At 37.6% G+C, this 19,293-nt stretch overlaps 1 protein-coding gene across 1 annotated transcript in view; it reads right to left on the bottom strand.

Annotated features, from left to right (window-relative positions):
- LOC114198942 (uncharacterized) overlaps positions 1 to 19,293 on the bottom strand; it is a 61,360-nt gene that overhangs the window by 17,014 nt on the left and 25,053 nt on the right. The gene's annotated exons all lie outside the window — the stretch shown is intronic.

Below are 19,293 nucleotides of genomic sequence, written 5' to 3'. Positions count from 1 at the left end.
AATATTTGCAAAAGATACATCTGATAAAAGACTATTGTCCAAGGGGGAAGGAAAGATGGCAGAGGAGTAGGGGACCCTATTTCAACTGGTCCCCAGAATTGAGTTGGATATCCATCAGACCACTCTGAGCACCCATGAAACCAGCCTGAGATGTAAGAAGATCTGGATCTCTACAAACAGAATATCACAGGCGGTTGGTTTTAAGTTACGAAGTGGGGAGCCCTGATTCCGCAGGCAGATATGAGGATAAATGGCAGCGGGAGGGAGCCTGTCCGTGGGGATCCTACAACGCTGGTGAGCGACAGCCTCCTCCACAGGGGACCGAGCACAGACTTGCAGACCGGTAGAGGCGGGGAAAGGAGTTTAGGGCAGCCCCTGGGGCGGAAACCGGAGCGGCGAAGTCCCATGCACATGCAACCTGGAAGCAGCTGGCGGTTTTAGAAGTACAAAGGGCGGAGACGTGCCCTGACTAGGAGGCAGGACTGGGGGCCCTGTGGAGAGGCGCACAACCCAGGCCGCTGCAGTTTATAGCAGCATGGACAGAAACGGAGACAGTGTGGCCTGGAGAGCTCACTGAAGAACAGACTGCGGTCTTTCTGCTCTAAGGCAGAGGAAACGGTCTCTTCTGCTCTGACTCGCAGAAGAGACACGGAAAGCTGCCAGGGAAAGCCGCCAGAGAACAAAAGCCCCAAAAACTGATTCCCGCGGAGCCCATCCCCTGCCACAGGGGGGCAGGGCAACTCTGCTCAAACAGGGTTGCCTGAGTAACAGTGTGGCAGGCCTCTCCCCCAGAAGACAGGCTGGGAAAACAAGAGGCCAGCAACCCTAAGGTCCCAAGAAAACGGATGCATCTTGCTTGGGTTCTGGTCAATAATTTGGACTCTATACATTCCCTCAAACACCCATCAAACAGAATGACGAGGAGGAGGAACCCCCAAAAGAGAAGACTCAGAGATTATGACTTATGCTGCAGATTTACAAATGGATGCAGATATAACGAAGATGTTGGAGATGGAATTCAGGCTGGCAATTGTGAAGACAATGGCTAGAATGCAGAAATCAATTAATGGCAACATAGAGTCTCTAAGGGCAGAAATGAAAGCTGAATTGGCAGAACTTAAAAATGCTATCAATCAGATCCAATCCAATCTAGATAATCTAACAGCTAGGGTAACTGAGGCAGAAGAACGAACAAGCGACCTGGAAGACAATATAATAGATAAAAAGGGAAAAGAGGAGGCCAAGGAAAAACAACTCAGAATCCATGAAAATAGGATCAGAGAAATAAGTGACACCATGAAGCATTCCAATGTCAGAATAATTGGAATCCTGGAGGGAGTGGAGAGAGAGAGAGGACTAGAAGATGTATTTGAGGGGCGCCTGGGTGGCTCAGTTGGTTAAGCGACTGCCTTCGGCTCAGGTCATGATCCTGGAGTCCCGGGATCGAGTCCCGCATCAGGCTCCCTGCTCAGCAGGGAGTCTGCTTCTCCCTCTGACCCTCCCCCCCTCATGTGCTCTCTATCTCATTCTCTCTCTCAAATAAATAAATAAAATCTTTAAAAAAAATTAAAAAAAAAAAGAACATGTATTTGAGCAAATTGTAGCTGAGAACTTCCCTAATCTGGGGAATGAAACAAATATTCATGTCCTAGAGGCAGAGAGGACCCCTCCCAAGATCAAAGAAAACAGGCCAACACCCCGGCATGTAATAGTAAAACGTGCAAATCTTAGAACCAAGGAAACCATCTTAAGGGCAGTTAGGGGGAAGAGATTCCTTACATACAGAGGGAGGAACATCAGAATAACGTCAGACCTATCCACAGAGACCTGGCAAACCAGAAAGGCCTGGCAAGACATATTCAGGGTACTAATTGAGAAGAACATGCAGCCAAGAATACTTTATCCAGCAAGGCTTTCATTTAGAATGGATGGAGAGGTGCAGAGCTTCCACGACCGGCAGAAACTGAAAGGATATGTGACCACTAAGCCGGCCCTGCAAGAAATATTAAGGGGGGTTCTATAAAAGGAGAAAGACCCCAAGAGTAATATACAACAGAAATTTACAGGGACAATCTATAAAAGCAACGTCATCACAGGCAACATGATGACAATTAATTCATATCTTTCAATAATCACTCCCAACGTGAACGGCCTAAATGCTACCATAAAACGGCAGAGGGTTGCAGATTGGATAAAAAGACAGGACCCATCCATATGCTGCCTACAAGAGACTCATTTTGAACCTAAAGATACATCCAGACTGAAAGTGAAGGGATGGAGATCCATCTTCCATGCCGGCAGACCTCAAAAGAAAGCTGGGGTAGAAATTCTTATATCAGACAAGTTAGATTTTAAACTAAAGTCTGCAGTTAGAGACACAGAAGGACACTATATCATTCTTCAAAGGTCTGTCCAACAAGAAGATCTAACAATTGTAAATATCTATGTCCCCAACATGGGAGCAGCCATCTACATAAGCCAACTGTTAACCAAAATAAAGAGTCATATTGATAACAATACATTAATTGTAGGAGACCTCAATACTCCACTCTCAGCAATGGAGAGATCATATAAGCAGAAAATCAACAAGGAAACAAGACCTTTGAATGATACACTGGACCAGATGGACCTCAAAGATATTTACAGAACATTCCACCCTAAAACAACAGAATACTCATTCTTCTCGAGCACACATGGAACTTTCTCCAGAATAGACCACATACCGGGTCACAAATCAGGTCTCAACCGATAACAAAAGATTGAGATTATTCCCTGCATATTCTCAGACCACAATGCTTTAAAACTGGAACTCAATCACAAGAAAAAATTTGGCAGAAATTCAAACACTTGGAAGCTAAAGACCACTCTGCTCAAGAATGTTTGGGTCCACCAGGAAATCAAAGAAGAACTTAAACAATTCATGGAAATCAATGAGAACGAAAACACATTGGTCCAAAACCTATGGGATACTGCAAAGACAGTCCTAAGGGGGAAATATATAGCCATCCAAGCCTCACTCAAAAAAATAGAAAAATCCCGAATTCACCAACTAACTCTATACCTTAAAGAACTAGAGAAAAAGCAACAAATGATGCCTAAGCCACGCATTAGAAGAGAAATAATTAAAATTAGAGCAGAAATCAATGAATTAGAAACCAGAAACACAGTAGATCAGAACAATGAAACTAGAAGTTGGTTCTTTGAAAGAATTGATAAGATCGATAAACCACTGGCCAGACTTATCCAAAAGAAAAGAGAAAGGACCTAAATTAATAAAATTATGAATGAAAGGGGAGAGATCACGACTAACACCAAGGAAATAGAAACAATTATTAGAAATTATTATCCACAACTATATGCCAATAAACTGAGCAATCTGGATGCAGTGGAGGCCTTCCTGGAATGCTATGAGCTGCCAAGACTGAAACAGGAAGAAATTGACAACCTAAATAGGCCAATAACCAGTAATGAGATTGAAGCAGTGATCAAAAACCTCCCAAAAAACAAGAGTCCAGGGCCCGATGGATTCCCTGGGGAATTCTACCAAACATTCAAAGAAGAAATAACACCTATTCTACTGAAGCTATTTCCAAAAATAGAAACAGAAGGAAAACTTCCAAACTCATTCTATGAGGACAGCATTACCTTAATCCCCAAACCAGGCAAAAACCCCAACAAAAAGGAGAATTTCAGACCAATATCCCTGATGAATATGGATTCAAAATCCTCAACAAATCCTAGCTAATAGGATCCAACAATACATTAAAAGGATCATCCACCATGACCAAGTGGGATTTATCCCCAGGATGCAAGGGTGGTTCAACATTCGCAAATCAATCAATGTGATAGAACACATTAATAAGAGGAGGGAGAAGAACCATATGGTCCTCTCAATTGATGCAGAAAAAGCATTTGGCAAAATACAACATCCTTTCCTGATTAAAACTCTTCAGAGTATAGGGATAGAGGGGACATTCCTCAAGTTCATAAAATCCATCTATGAAAAACCCAGAGTGAATATCATCCTTAATGGGGAAAAGCTGAGAGCCTTTCCCTTAAGATCAGGAACACGTCAAGGATGCCCACTGTCGCCACTATTGTTCAACATAGTACTAGAAGTCCTAGCAACAGCAATCAGACAACAAAAAGAAATAAAAGGTATTCAAATTGGCAAAGAAGAAGTCAAACTCTCTCTTTTCGCAGATGACATGATACTTTATGTGGAAAACTCAAAATACTCCACCCCCAAATTACTAGAACTCATACAGCAATTCAGTAATGTGGCAGGATACAAAATCAATGCACAGAAATCAGTTGCTTTCTTATACACTAACAACACAACTGTAGGAAGAGAAATTAGAGAAACGATTCCATTTACAATAGCACCAAAAACCATAAGATACCTCGGAATAAACCTAACCAAAGAGGTAAAGGATCTATATTCTAGGAACTACAGAACACTCATGAAAGAAATTGAAGAAGACACAAAAAGATGGGAAAATATTCCATGCTCATGGATCAGAAGAATAAACATTGTTAAAATGTCTATGCTACCCAGAGCAAACTATACCTTCAATGCCATCCTGATCAAAATTCCAATGACATTTTTCAAAGTGCTGGAACAAACAATCCTAAAATTTGTATGGAATCAGAAGAGACCCCGAATCGCCAAGGAAATGTTGAAAAAGAAAAACAAAGCTGGGGGCATCACATTGCCCGATTTCAAGCTATATTACAAAGCTGTGATCACCAAGACAGCATGGTACTGGTACAAAAACAGACATATAGATCAATGGAACAGAATAGAGAACCTGGATATGGACCCTCAACTCTATGGTCAAATAATCTTTGACAAAGCAGGAAAAAACATGCAATGGAAAAAAGACAGTCTCTTCAATAAATGGTGCTGGGAAAATTGGACAGCCACATGCAGAAGAATGAAACTCGACCATTCTCTAACACCATTCACAAAGATAAACTCAAAGTGGATGAAAGACCTCAATGTGAGGCAGGAATCCATCAAAATCCTAGAGGAGAACATAGGCAGTAACCTCTTTGACATCACCCACAGCAACTTCTTTCAAGATACATCTCCAAAAGCTAGTGAAACAAAAGCAAAAATGCACTTTTGGGACTTCAGCAAGATAAAAACCTTCTGCACAGTAAAGGAAACAGTCAACAAAACAAAGAGGCAACCCACAGAATGGGAGAATATATTTGCAAATGACACTAGAGATAAAGGGCTGGTATCCAAGATCTATAAAGAACTTCTCAAACTCAACACCCAAAAAACAAATAATCAAGTCAAAAGTGGGCAGAAGATATGAAAAGACACTTCTCTGAAGAAGACATACAAATGGCTAACAGACACATGAAAAAATGTTCATCATCATTAGCCATCAGGGAAATTCAAATCAAAACCACATTGAGATACCACCTTACACCAGTTAGAATGGCAAAAATGGACAGGGAAAGAAACAACAAATGTTGGAGAGGTTGTGGACAAAGAGGAACCCTCTTACACTGTTGGTGGGAATGCAAGTTGGTACAGCCACTTTGGAAAACAGTGTGGAGGTTCCTCAAAAATTTAAAAATAGAGCTACCCTATGACCCAGCAATTGCACTCCTGGGTATTTACCCCAAAGACACAGATGTAGTGAAAAGAAGGGCCACACGCACCCCAATGTTCATAGCAGCAATGTCCACAATAGCCAAACTGTGGAAAGAGCCGAGATGCCCTTCAACAGACGAATGGATAAAGAAGATGTGGTCCACATATACAGTGGAATATTACTCAGCCATCAGAAAGGATGAATACCCAACTTTTACATCAACATGGATGGGACTGGAGGAGATTATGCTAAGTGAAATAAGTCAAGTAGAGAAAGTCAATTATCATATGGTTTCACTTATTTGTGGAACATAAGGAATAGCGTGGAGGACATTAGGAGAAGGAAGGGGAAAATGAGCGGGGTGGGGGGATTGGAGGGAGAGATGAACCATGAGAGACTATGGACTCTGAGAAACAAACAGGGCTTTGGAGGGGAGGGGGGAGGGGGGATGGGTTAGCCCGGTGATGGGTATTAAGGAGGGCACGTCCTGCATGGAGCACTGGGTGTTATATGAAAAAAATGGATTATGGATCACCACATCAAAAACGAATGATGTATTGTATGGTGACTAACATAACATAACAAAAAATAAATAAATAAAAAAATAAAAGACTATCGTACAAAATATTTTTTAAAACACTAAACTCAATAGGAAAATAAACAACCACATTTGAAAATGTGGGCCAAACCTTAATAGAAATCTCATCAAAGAAGATAGGCAGATAGAAAATAGGCCATGAAATAATGCTCCACATCATAAGTCAACAGGGAAATGCAAATTAATATAACAATGAGATACTTATTTATTACAGTGGACAAAATCTTGAACACTGACAACACCAAATGCTGGTGAAGATGGAAAGTGACAGGAACTTTCATTCATTACTAATGGAAATGCAAAATGGTTCACACACTTCAGTGGTTTCTTATAAAATCAAATATACTTTTAATATATGATCAAGAAATTGGGCTCTTGGGGGTGCCTGGGTGGCTCAGTCAGTTAAGTGGCTGCCTTCAGCTCAGGTCATGATCCCAGAGTCCTGGGATTGAGCCCCACATCGGGCTCGCTGCTCAGTGGAGAGCCTGCTTGTCCCTCTCCCTCTGCCTGCCGCTCTGCCTGCTTGTGCTCTCTCTGTGTCAAATAAATAAATAAAATCTTAAAAAAAGAAAAAGAAAAAAAAAAGAAAAAGAAAGAAAGGAAGAAAGAAAGAAAGGAAGGAAGGAAGGAAGAAAGGAAGGAAGGAAGGAAGGAAGGAAGGAAGGAAGGAAGGAAGGAAGGAAGAAAGAAAGAAAGAAAGAAAGAAAGAAAGAAAGAAAGAAAGAAAGAAAAAGAAAGAAAGAAAGAAAGAAAGAAAGAAAGAAAGAAAGAAAGAAAGAAAGAAAGAAAGAAAGAAAGAAAGAAAGAAAGAAAGAAAGAAAGAAAGAAATTGGGCTCCTAGGTCTTTACCCAAAGGAGTTGAAAATTTATGTCCATAGAAAAACCTGCAAATGGATGTTTATAGCAGCTTTATTCACAACTGCCAAAACTTGGAAACAACCAAGATGTCCTTCAGTAGATGAATGGGTAAATAAATTATAGTACATTGAGACAATATAATATTATTCAGTACTAAAAAGGAATGAACTATCAAGAGAGGAACAGACATGTAGGAACTCTAAGTGCATATTACTAAGTGAAAGACTTAGCCAAAATGAAAAGACTTTATTCTGTATAATTCTAATTATATAACATTCTAGAAAAGGCAAAACTATAGACAGTAAAAATATCACTGATTACCAGGAGTTGTGGCAATGGGAGAGAGATGAATAGGCAGAACACAGATTTTTAGGGCAGTGAAAATACTGCATAGGATGCTATAACAATGGATATGTGTCAGTATATATTTGTCCTAAACCACAGAATGTACAACACCAAGAGCTAACCCTCATAGAAACTGTGGACTTTGGGTGATAGTGATATGTCATTGTAGGCTCACTAATTATAACGGATGTTCTACTCTGGTGAGGGATGTTGATAATAGGGGCAGCTATGCACATATGGCAGGAGAATATATAGGAAACATCTGTACCTTTTCAATTTTGCTGTGAACCTAAGACTGCTCTAAAAAAATAGTCTTAAACACACACACACACACACACACACACACACACACACACCAGCAGCAATAGGTGGGTGTGAATCTATGAAGAAGCCATGTGCCAAGAAATAACAACACAAATTTTGTCATCATAAGACCTGTCTTACAAGAAATGCTAAAGGAAGTTTTATAGTTTTAATGAAATGATATTAAAAAGCAACATGATAGGAGCAGGGACTACCACTCTCCAGCACTTGGAATAAAACCTGCTTGTCCCTGCCAAAAAAAAAAAAAAAAGCAACATGATACAAACATAATGATTCAAAGGGGCACAGGGACCCCAATATTTATAGCAGCAATGTCCACAACACCCAAACTATGGAAAGAGCCCAGATGTCCATCAACAGATGAATGGATAAAGAAGATGTGATGTGTATATATTACACATTGGAATATTATGCAGCCATCAAAAAAATGAAATCTTGCCACTTGCAATGACATGCATGGAACTAGAGGGTATAATGCTAAGCAAAATAAGTCAGTCAGAGAAAGACAAATACCATATGATTTCACTCATACGTGGAATTTAAGAAACAAAACGGATAAACATAGAGGAAGGGAGGGAAAAATAAAATAAGATGAAAATTGAGAGGGAGGCAAACCATAAGAGATGCTGGACTCTAGGAAACAACCTGAGGGTTGCTGGAGGGGAGGGGATGTGTGGGGGGGCAAGGTATAATTGGGTGATGGCCATTAAGGAGGGCACTTGATGTAAGGAGCACTGGGTATTATATGCAACTGATGAATCACAAAATTCTACCTCTGAAACTAATTTTAAAAAGCATATGAAAATGTAAATCTCACTGGAAAAGACAAAGACAAAATATTGCAATACTGTAATGGTGCCATGTATATTTTAACACCAGTAAAATAGTTAAAAGATATCATAAGTATTAGAATAACCATAACCACATAAATTTGCTAATGGAAATACAATATAAAAAAAGCAAAATCTAACATCAATTACATAAAGTGTGTATGGAGAGAAATAAAGTGTAGAGTTTATGTATGTAATTGAAGTTAAGTTGTTAGTAGCTTAAAATAACTGTTATAACTATAAATTATTTGATTTAAGCCTCATGGTAACCACAGAGGAAAAACTTATAGTAGATAAACAAAACTTAGAGAGAAAAGAATCATAGCATATCAGTACAAAAAATCATCAAACTACAATGAAGAAAACAAGAGAGGAACAAGAGAACTACAAAACAGACAAAACATTAACAAAATTAAAAGAAGTCCTTACCTATTAATAATTACTTTAAATATTATGTTCAGTTAGCCAGCATATAGTATTAGTTTTTGATGTAGTGTTCAATGATAATAATAATAAAATAATTTAAAAATAATAATTACTTTAAATGTAAATGGACTAAACTTCCCAACCAAAAGACATAGAGTGGCTGAAAAAACATAGACTGAAAAAAAGAAAAAGAAAAACAAGACCCAAATAAATGCTGTCTCTAAAAGACTCACTTCAGAATTAAGGACACACATTGGCTGAAAGTGTGGGGTGAAGAAAGATATTTCATGCACGGGGTAACAAAAGAAAGCAAGGGAGGCTATACTTACACCAACAAAATAGACTAAGACACAAATGTTCACAATAGGTAAAAGAGACATATCACAATATGATAAAAGGGACAATACAACAAGAATATATAATAATTATAAATATATATGCACCTAATATCAAAGCATCTAAACATATAAAACTAATATTGACAGATCTATAGGGAAAAATAGCAATATAATAATCATTGGAGGCTTCAACATCCCACTGTCATTAATGGATAGATCATTCAGACAGAAAGCCAATAAAAAAACGCATAACTGAACAACAAAATAGACTAAATGAATCTAACACACATATACAGAGCATGCCACCCAACATCAGCAGATTATTCATTCTTCTTAAGCATGTATGCAACATTATTCAGGGTACATCACATGCAGTCATAAAACAAGTCTTAATAAATTTAAGAAGGTTGGAAATTACTCCAAGCATCTTTCCCTATTACAATGGAATAAAACCATATATCAGTAATAGAAAGAAAATGGGAAAATTTATAAATGCATGGAAATTACAGCCAGTACAATCTCTATCAAAATACCAATGGCATTTTTTACAAAAATAGAAAAAAAAACAATTATAAAATTCATTTGGAGCCACAAAAAAACACTGAATACTGAAAGCATTTTTGAGCAAGAACAACAAAGCAGGAGATATTAAGCTCCCTAACTTCACAACACATTACAAAGTTACAGTAATCAAAACAGTATGGTACTGGCACAAAAACATGTATATAAACCAATGGAAAAGAATAGCCCAGAAATACACCCTCACATGTACGGTCAAGTAATCTCTGATGAGGGCACCACAAATATAACATGTGGAAAGGATAGTCTCCTTCAATAAGTGGTGTTGGAAAAATTGGATATCCATATGCAAAACAATGAAGCTGGACCTTTGTTTTACACCATACACAAAAAATCAACTGAAAAAGGATTAAAGATTTAAACATAAACCAGATGGACTTAACAGACATACAAAACATTCCATTCAAAAGAAACAGAATGCACATTCTTCTCAAGCACACATGAAACATTCCCTAGATCATATGGTAGGCCACAATACAAGTCTTAATAAATTTAAGAAGACTGAAATCATATCAAGCATCTTTTCTGACCACAATGTTATGAAACTAGAAATCAATTACAAGAAGAAAACTGGAAAACTCACAAATATTATCAAGTGGGATTTACTCCATAGATACAAGAATAGCTCAACATCCAAAAATCAATGAGAAACAGCATCTTAAGAAAATAAAGGATAGGGTGCCTGAGTGGCTCAGTTGGTTAAGCGACTGCCTTCGGCTCAGGTCATGATCCTGGAGTCCTGGGATGGAGTCCCGCATCGGACTCCCTGCTCAGCAGGGAGTCTGCTTCTCCCTCGGACCCTCCCCCCTTTCATGCTCTCTCTCTATCTCATTCTCTCTCTCAAATAAATAAATAAAATCTTTAAAAAAAAAGAAAGGATAAAAATCATATAATCATCCCAAGAGGTGCAGAAAAAGCATCTGACAGAATTCAATTATGATAAAAATTCTTAATGAGGGGGGTATAGTGAAGAAATACCTCAACAGAATAAAGGCCATACACATATACATAAAATATAATTTCTCCCTATTAATTCAAGATATGTGATTTTATTTTTGTATAGATTGTAAATTTTTAAACTTAATTCCAATTTTTTTATTTTTTTAAAAGACTATTTTATTTTATTTATTTGAGAGAGGGAGAATGAGAGAGAGAGAGCACATGAGAGGGAGGAGGGTCAGAGGGAGAAGCAGACTCCCCGCTGAGCAGGGAGCCCGATGCGGGACTCAATCCCAGGACTCCAGGATCATGACCTGAGCCGAAGGCAGTCGCTGAACTTAATTCCAATTTTATTAATATAATTGACTATAATACCGTTTAAGGTGTACAACATGTTGATATGATACACATATATTGCAAAATGATTAGCATCAGGGTTAGCTAACACCTCCATTATGTAACATAATTACCATTTCTTTTTTGCAGTGAGAAATTTACTATCTACTCACTTAGCATCTTTCAAGTATACAATACAGTATTTAGTCGCCAAGCTGTACATTAGATCCCTAGAACTTATTCATCTTATAACAGAAAGTGTGTACCCTTTGACCAAAATCTCCCCATATCCCCCACCACTCTGATAACAACCACTATACTGTTTCCATGAGTTGACCTATTTCAGATTCCACATATGAGTGATATTCTATAGTATTTTTCTTTCTCTGGCTTATTTCACTTAGCATAATGCCCTGAGTTGATCCAAGTTGTCACAAATAGCAAGATTTCCTTCTTTCTCATGGATGAATGATACTCTACTGTATATATACCACTTCTTCTTTATCCATTCATTCATTGACTGACTCAGGTTGTTTCCATATCTTGGCTATTGTAAATAATGCTGCAAGGATATGGAAGTGTACATATGTGGAATTTAAGAAACCAAACAGATGAACAGAGGGGAAAGAAAAAAAAGAGAGAGGCAAACCATAAAGTAGACTCTTTTTCTTTTAAGATTTTATTTATTTATTTGACAGAGAGAGACAGAGAGAGGGAACACGAGCAGGGGGAGTGGGGGAGGGAGAAGGAGGCTTCCCGCGGAGGAGGGAGCCCAATGTGAGACTCCATTCCAGGACCCTGGGACCATGACCTGAGCTGAAGGCAGACGCTTAAGGACTGAGCCACCCAGGCACCCCCATAAAGTAGACTCTTTAAGTATAGAGAACAAACTGAGGGTTGCTAGAGGGGAGGTGGGCAGGGAAATGGGCTAAATGGGTGATGGGTATTAAGGAAGGCACTTATTGTGATGAGCACTGCATGTTACATGTAAGTGATGAATCACTAAATTCTACTCCTGAAACTAATGTTAGACTATATGTTAACTAACTTAGGATTTAAATAAAAACTTGAAACAGAAAAGAAATATAGCATTAAAAAAAAGAATATGGAAGTATAGATATCTCATTGATATCTGTTTTCATTTCCTTTGATATACCCAGAAGTGGGATTGTTGGATCATATGGAAGTTTTATTTTTAATTTTTTAAGGAACCTCTATACTCTCTTCCATAGTAGCTGTACAAATTTACATTCCCACCAACAGTGCACAAGGATTTAGTTTTCTCTACATCCTCACCAACACTTGTTAACTCTGGACTTTTTTTTTTTTTAAGATTTTATTTATTTATTTGACAGAGAGAGACACAGCGAGAGAGGGAACACAAGCAGGGGGAGTGGGAGAGGGTGAAGCAGGCTTCCTCTTGAGTAGGGAGCCCGATGCAGGGCTCGATCCCAGGACCCCGGGATCATGACCTGAGCCTAAGGCAGACGCTTAATGACTGAGCCACCCAGGCACCCCTAAATCTGGATTTCTTGATAATAGCCATTCTAACAGGTGTGAGAGAATACCTCATTGTGGTTTTGATTTGCATTTCCCTGATGATTAGTGGTGTTGAGCATCTTTTCATGTACCTGTTACCTATTTTATGTATTCCTTGGGAAAGTGTCTCCTCGATTCTGCCCATTTTTTAGATTTATTGGGTTTTATATTTTGAATATTAACTTATTTTGAAATATGATTTGCAAATTTTTTTTCCATTCCATAGGTTGCCTTTTCATTTTGTTGACTGTTTCTTTTGCTGTGCAGGAAACTTTCACTTATTTAGTACCATATATTTATTTTTGCTTTTGTTTGTGCTTTTGGTGTCATAACCAAATAATCATTGCCAAGACCAATGTCAAAGAGGTTTTTCCTGTTTTATTCTAGGAGGTTTAGGATTCTAGTTCTTATGTTTAAGTCTTTAATCCATTTTGAGTTAATTTTTGTGAGTGGTACAGATATGGGTCCAATTTCATTTTTTCCCATGTGAATATCCAGTTTTCCCAACACTATTTAATGAAGAAACTATCTTTCCCCCCAACGAATATTCTAGGCTCCCTTGTCAAATATTAGCTGACTGTATATGCAAGGGTTTATTTCTGGGTTCTCAATTCTGTTCCATTGGAATATATGTCCATTTTTATGCCAGTACCAACCAATCTTAGTTACTATAGCTTTATAATATAGTTTGAAATTAGGCAGTGTGATGCCTTCAGCATTGTTCTGCTTAGTCAGGATTACCTGGGCTATTCATGGTCTTTTGTGGCTCCATACAAATTTTAGGATTCTTTTTCTATTTCTGTGAAAAATAGCAGTTGAATTTCGATAGAGATAGCATTGAATCCATACATGGCTTTGGGTGGAAGGGACATTTTAACAATAATAATTCTTCTGATTCACGAACATGGGATATCTCTTATTTGTGTCTTCAATTACTTTAATCAGTCTTGTAGTTTTCACCACACAGATTGTTCACCTCATTGGTTACAATTATTTCTACATATTTTATTATTTCTGATGCTATTGTGAATAAGATTTTTTAAAATTTCTTTTTCAGGTATTTTGTTCCTAGTGTATAGAAACACAACTCATTTCTGTGTTGATTTTATATCCTGCAACTTTAGTTTTTTCTTAGCTCTTAACAGTTTTAAGGTGGAGTCCTTAGGATTTTCTCTATATAAGATCATATCATCTAAACAGAGACAATTCTACTTCTTCCCTTCCGATCTGGATGCCTTATATTTATTTTCGCATATGATTGCCCTGGCTAGAAATTCCAGTACTATGTTGAATCAGAGTGGTGAGAGTAGACATCCTGGTGTTATTCCTGAACTGGAAGGAAAACTTTCCACCTTTCACTGTCAAGTATGATGGTGGCTCTGGGTTTGTCATATTTGGCTTTTATTGTTTGAGGAATGTTCCTTCTATACTCAAATTTGTTGAGTGTTTTTACCATTAAAGGATGTTGTATTTTGTCAAATGCTTTTCTGCACCTGTTGAGATGATCATATGATTTTTATTCTTCATTCTATTAATGTGGTATATCACATTTATTGATGTGAATATGTTGAACTATCCTTGTATCTCAGGGATAAATCCCACTTGATCATGGTGTATGATTCTTTTAATGTCCTGTTGAATTCAGTAAGCTAATATTTTTCTTGAGAATTTTTGCATTTATATTCATCAGGATTATTGACCTGTAATTTTTTTCTTGTGTCCTTGTCTGGTTTTGGCATCAGGGTAAGGCTAACCTTTTGAAATGAGCTTGGGAGTGTTCCCTCCTCTTCAATTTTTTGTAAGAGTTTGAGAATTGGCATTCTTCAAATGTTTGATAAAATTCAACAGCAAAGCCATCTGGTGCTTGGCTTTTCTTCATTGGAAATTGGTCTCTCCAGATTTTTTATTTCTTCATAATTCAGTCTTGATAGGTCATATGTTTCTAGGAATTTATCCACTTCTAGATTACCCAATTTGTTAGCATACAAGTGTTCATAGTAGTCTCTTATGATCTTTTGTATTGCTGTGATATCAGTTGGAATGTTTTCTCTTTCATTTCTGATTTTATTTGGATCCTTTTGCTTTTCTTCTTTTTTATATATAATGTGTTGTTAGAATAATTTTATTTATTTATTTATTGAGATTTTATTTATTCATTTGAGAGAGAGTACAAGTGATTTACCTGATAATTGGCAGGATTATGGGGGGGGGGAGGCAGAGGGAGAGAGAGAAGCAGACTCCCCACTGAGCAGGGAGCCTGATGTGGGGCTCAGTCCCAGGACCTGGAGATCATGACCTGAGCCAAAGGCAAACGCTTAACCATCTGAACCCCCCAGGTGCCCCTTTTTGCTTTTTTTCTTAGTCTAAAGTTTTGTCAATTTCATCTTTTCAAAACCAGCTTTTAGCTTTGCTAATCTTTTCTATTGGTTTACTAGTCTCTATCTCATTTATTTCAGCTCTGATCTTTATTTCCTTCTGCTAACTTTGGCCTTGGTTTGTTTTTCTTTTTCTAGTTCCTTGACATTTAAAGTTGTTTATTTAAAATTTCTCATTTTCCCTTACACATGCATTTATTGCTATAAACTTCCCTCTAAGAAATGCTTTTAGAGCATCACTTATGTATTTGTCTGTTGAGTTTCCATTTTCATTTGTTTGGGGATTTTTTTTTTCCTCTTGATTTCTTCCTTGGCCCATTGGTTATTCAGGAGTGTGTTGCCTAGTTTCCACATATTTGTAAAATTTCCAGCTTTCTCTTGTTTTTTGATTTTTAGTTTCATACCATTGTGGTTGGAAAAGATACTTGGTATGATGTCAGTCTAAATTTCCTAAGAATTGTTTTGTGACCTATCATATGATCTATCCTGGAGAATATTCCACGTGCACTTGAGAAGATGTGTATTCTGCTGTCGTTGTTGAGTGGAATGTTCTGTTAGGTCCAGTTGGTCTAATGTATGATTCAAGTCAAATGTTTCTACATTGATTTTCTGTTTGAATGATCCATCTGTTACTTAAAGTGAAGTATTGAAATCACCTACTGTTCTTGTATTGCCTATTTCTCCCTTCAGATCTGTAAGTATTTGCTTAACATATTTAGGTGTTCCAATATTGGGTGCATAAACATTTATGATCGTTATATCTTCTTGATGAAGTGACCTCTTTATCATTCTATAATGACCTTCTTTGTCTCATAATAATTTTTGGCTTAAAGTCTATTTTGTCTTATATAAGTATGGGCCAACCCTGTAAGGCCAATCCCACTTTCTGCTTCCATGGAATATCTTTTTCCATCTCTTCACTTTGAGCCTATGTAGGACGTTAAAGCTGAAGTGACTTTTGGTAGGTAGCATATAGTTGAATCTTATCCATCTGGCCATTCTATGCCTTTTGATTGGTAAATTCAATTCATTTATATTTAGAGAAATTATTAATATGTAGACTTACTAATGCCATCTTATAAATAACTCACTGTTCCATTGTTCTTTTTTCCCCTCTCTTTTCCATGGTGGTATGCTCTGACTCCCCTCACTTATCTTTTGTGAATCTAATAGATTTTTGCTTTGTGGTTATCGTGAGACTTACGTAAAACATCTTATAAGGGCACCTGGGTGGCTCAGTCAGTTAGGTGGCTGGCTCTTGATTTTGGCTCAGGTCATGATCTTGGGGTCCTGGGATCAAGCCCTGTGTCAGCCTCCGGACTCAGTGAGGAGACTGCTTGAGAATTCTTTCTCTCCCTCTCCCTTTGCCCCTTCCCCTGCCCTCTCTTTAAAATAAATAAATCTTTTAAAAAATCTTATAAAACAGTCCATTTTAAGCTGATGGATAGCAACTTTAATCACATACAAAAGCTCTACTCTTTTACTGCCCCTTTTATGTTTCTGATTTTACCATTTTTTACTTTTTATATTCTGAATTCATTAAGAGATTACAGTATTTTTTATATATTCTTGTTTGTTTTGTGGTGTCCCACACATCTTGTAGGCTTTCTTCACTCTCATTCCTTTTTTCTTTGTTCTCCTCTGACTGGGGTATTTCAAAGCCCCCATCCTCTACCTCTCTGATTTTATATTTGCTTGGTCTATTCTCCTGTTGATGTTCTCTATTGCGTTTTACATTTCATTCACTCTTCAGCTCCAGATTTGTTTGGCTTGTTTTTATGATTTCTCTTTGTTGAATTTCTCATTTTACTCATGTATTGCTTTCCTGCTTATTGAGTTCTATGTTTTATTGTAGCTCATTGAGTTTCTTTAAAACAGCTAATTTGAATTATCAGGTAAATCACAGAATTCTGTCTTTTGAGTTCATTTACTAGAGGATTATTGAGATCTTTTTGTAATGTCATGTTTCATTGATTCCTCATGTTTCTTGGAGTTTTGCATTGCTGTCTTCTCATTTGAAGTAGTCGCCTCCTCCAAATATTACTAGATGTCTTCTGGTCAGAGATACTTTTTATTGGTCCTGCTTATAACTGAGGCTTTCTCTGTCCTTGTAGGAATACATGTGCTCCCTGCTTCTTGCCCCCTTGTGGCAGAAATCTTAAGCTTCTTTGTCTTCTCTCAACCTTACAACTCACCAGGCTGGCTGCTGGAAACCTCTTTTGTTTTTCCTAAGATAATACTATAGCTCGTTTGTGATTTCTCCCTCACCACAGACTCTGGCCTGTTTTCTGCATGCTCTCTGTCTGCCAAAACTGGCCCTTACTGCCATACTTGGGAGTGTACACAAAGAGCTAGTTGAAGAATTAAGGGAGCTGTGGGTTTAATGTTTGGGGCACTGGGTGTGCCTGCAAGCCAAGTGGGGGATCCTTGTGCAAGGTTCTCCCAGTGGCTTGTGGTGGGCTTCCTGCTGGAGACCTGGATGCAGCTGGTAGGAATTGTATTTCTTTAATACATTCCAATATTCTTATATCCTCATTTCCTCTCGCTGCAGTCATGCAGGTACTGCCTCAATACTGTGGGTACTGCAGGAGAGAAACAAGTTTCTTTAGCAGCATCCTATACAGGTAGGGAAGCTGGACAATCACCCACTGTTTTCCCCTGCAGAAGAAGTCACTGCTGGCTAGTTCAGCTCCATGGTATGCCACCTTGGGGAAGGGGTGGCACTGGTAAAGTTCATCTTACCCCCTCCTTTTTTTTTTTCTTTTTCTCCAACACAGTGCTAGACTCTCTCCTCAGGAAATCTGGAGTTCTACAAAGGCTCTCTCATTTGTGAGTGTCTGCTCAAATCAGCATTCTCCAGATTTGCCCTTAATGCAGCCACAAGGGGCTGGGGATGGTTCAGACTCCTGCTGGTTTCACAGCCTGTATCAAGGACTGTCAGCTTATTACTCGATATGGGTGAGACTCCTCTCAGGTTCCTTAGCTTATGGTGTTGGATCCCACAACAACCACAGAGGGGCCAAATGAGGGTAGGCATCTTATGCTGTCATGATGCTGATGTCATTCCTCAAAATTCAAATTTCTATGAAGAATTTTTATTTTCACCTTGGTATGAATTTTTCCTTCTTACACTTTACCATCACATATTTTTCTTTAAGATGAATTATCTCTTGTCATAAGAAATAGATGTTGGTCAAACTTTTCTTATATTCATTTACATGAATGTCTTTTTTTCCATCATATTGTCTTTGATGTTCAGTAAAACATGGATACTAGTTAAAAGTTTTTCCATAACAAAATTGAAAAGATAATAATAATGACAAAGGCTAATACTAAGCAAGTTTTATTATGTGATAGGCACAATTGTAGAATCCACATAACAAGCCTCCGAAGTGAGTTAATTATGCCCACATTACCATAAGCACATTATATATGCATATAAAAGGATCTGGAAGAATAAGTAAGTTGGTTAACATTGGGGAAATAACTAGGGTCACGAACGTTGGTCAAGGGAAGCAGAGCTTATACATTATGATATGAATCTTTAAAAGCAGAAAAGACCCCATACATTTTCTCTGAAATGAACAATAAAAAATAAAGACACATTTAAAAGGAGCCATCAAGATAACTCTTTATAATGGCAAAATTTTCCATATTTGACAAAATAGGGGCTTGAAAAAGACAGGTGAATACCTTCAAGCCAATAGATGAGGAACAATATATTTACAAAGAATATTAAAGGCTGGTTATAGTATAGCATAATCACACTTTCTTTCAAAAACCATGACATAGTCTTAAAGGGTTTGCTACAAAAGTTCAACAATGATTGTCTACGGTTGGTATGATTACAGATAACTATTTTTGTTCATATCTACATTAATATAGAGAAGAACTGTTTGGCAAAAAGAGTGTAGACTTTATAAAAGTAAAGTAAAACAATATTCCAAAACAAAAGATATAGATCCACAAGATATTAAAGGATATTTAGAAGTAACAGTAACAACACAAACAAAATGGAACACAGATATGCAAATTTAGAAAACAAAGACTGACCTGATATCCATGCTTCGTATGTATAAAAATATAACTTACCATCAAACAGGCAATAAAAAATACAAAAATAGATAAGATTATTAAATAAATGGTATTGAAATGAGAAACAGGGAGGGACAAATTTAGACCCTCAATAAATAA

The sequence above is a fragment of the Eumetopias jubatus genome, unplaced genomic scaffold, assembly GCF_037043125.1.
Source record: "Eumetopias jubatus isolate StellerSeaLion01/CBP00866 unplaced genomic scaffold, mEumJub1_p1.0 scaffold_10, whole genome shotgun sequence".
Taxonomy (NCBI): domain Eukaryota; kingdom Metazoa; phylum Chordata; class Mammalia; order Carnivora; family Otariidae; genus Eumetopias; species Eumetopias jubatus.
The sequence above is the reverse complement of the archived record's forward strand: the minus strand, read 5'-3'. Positions and strand labels throughout refer to the sequence as shown.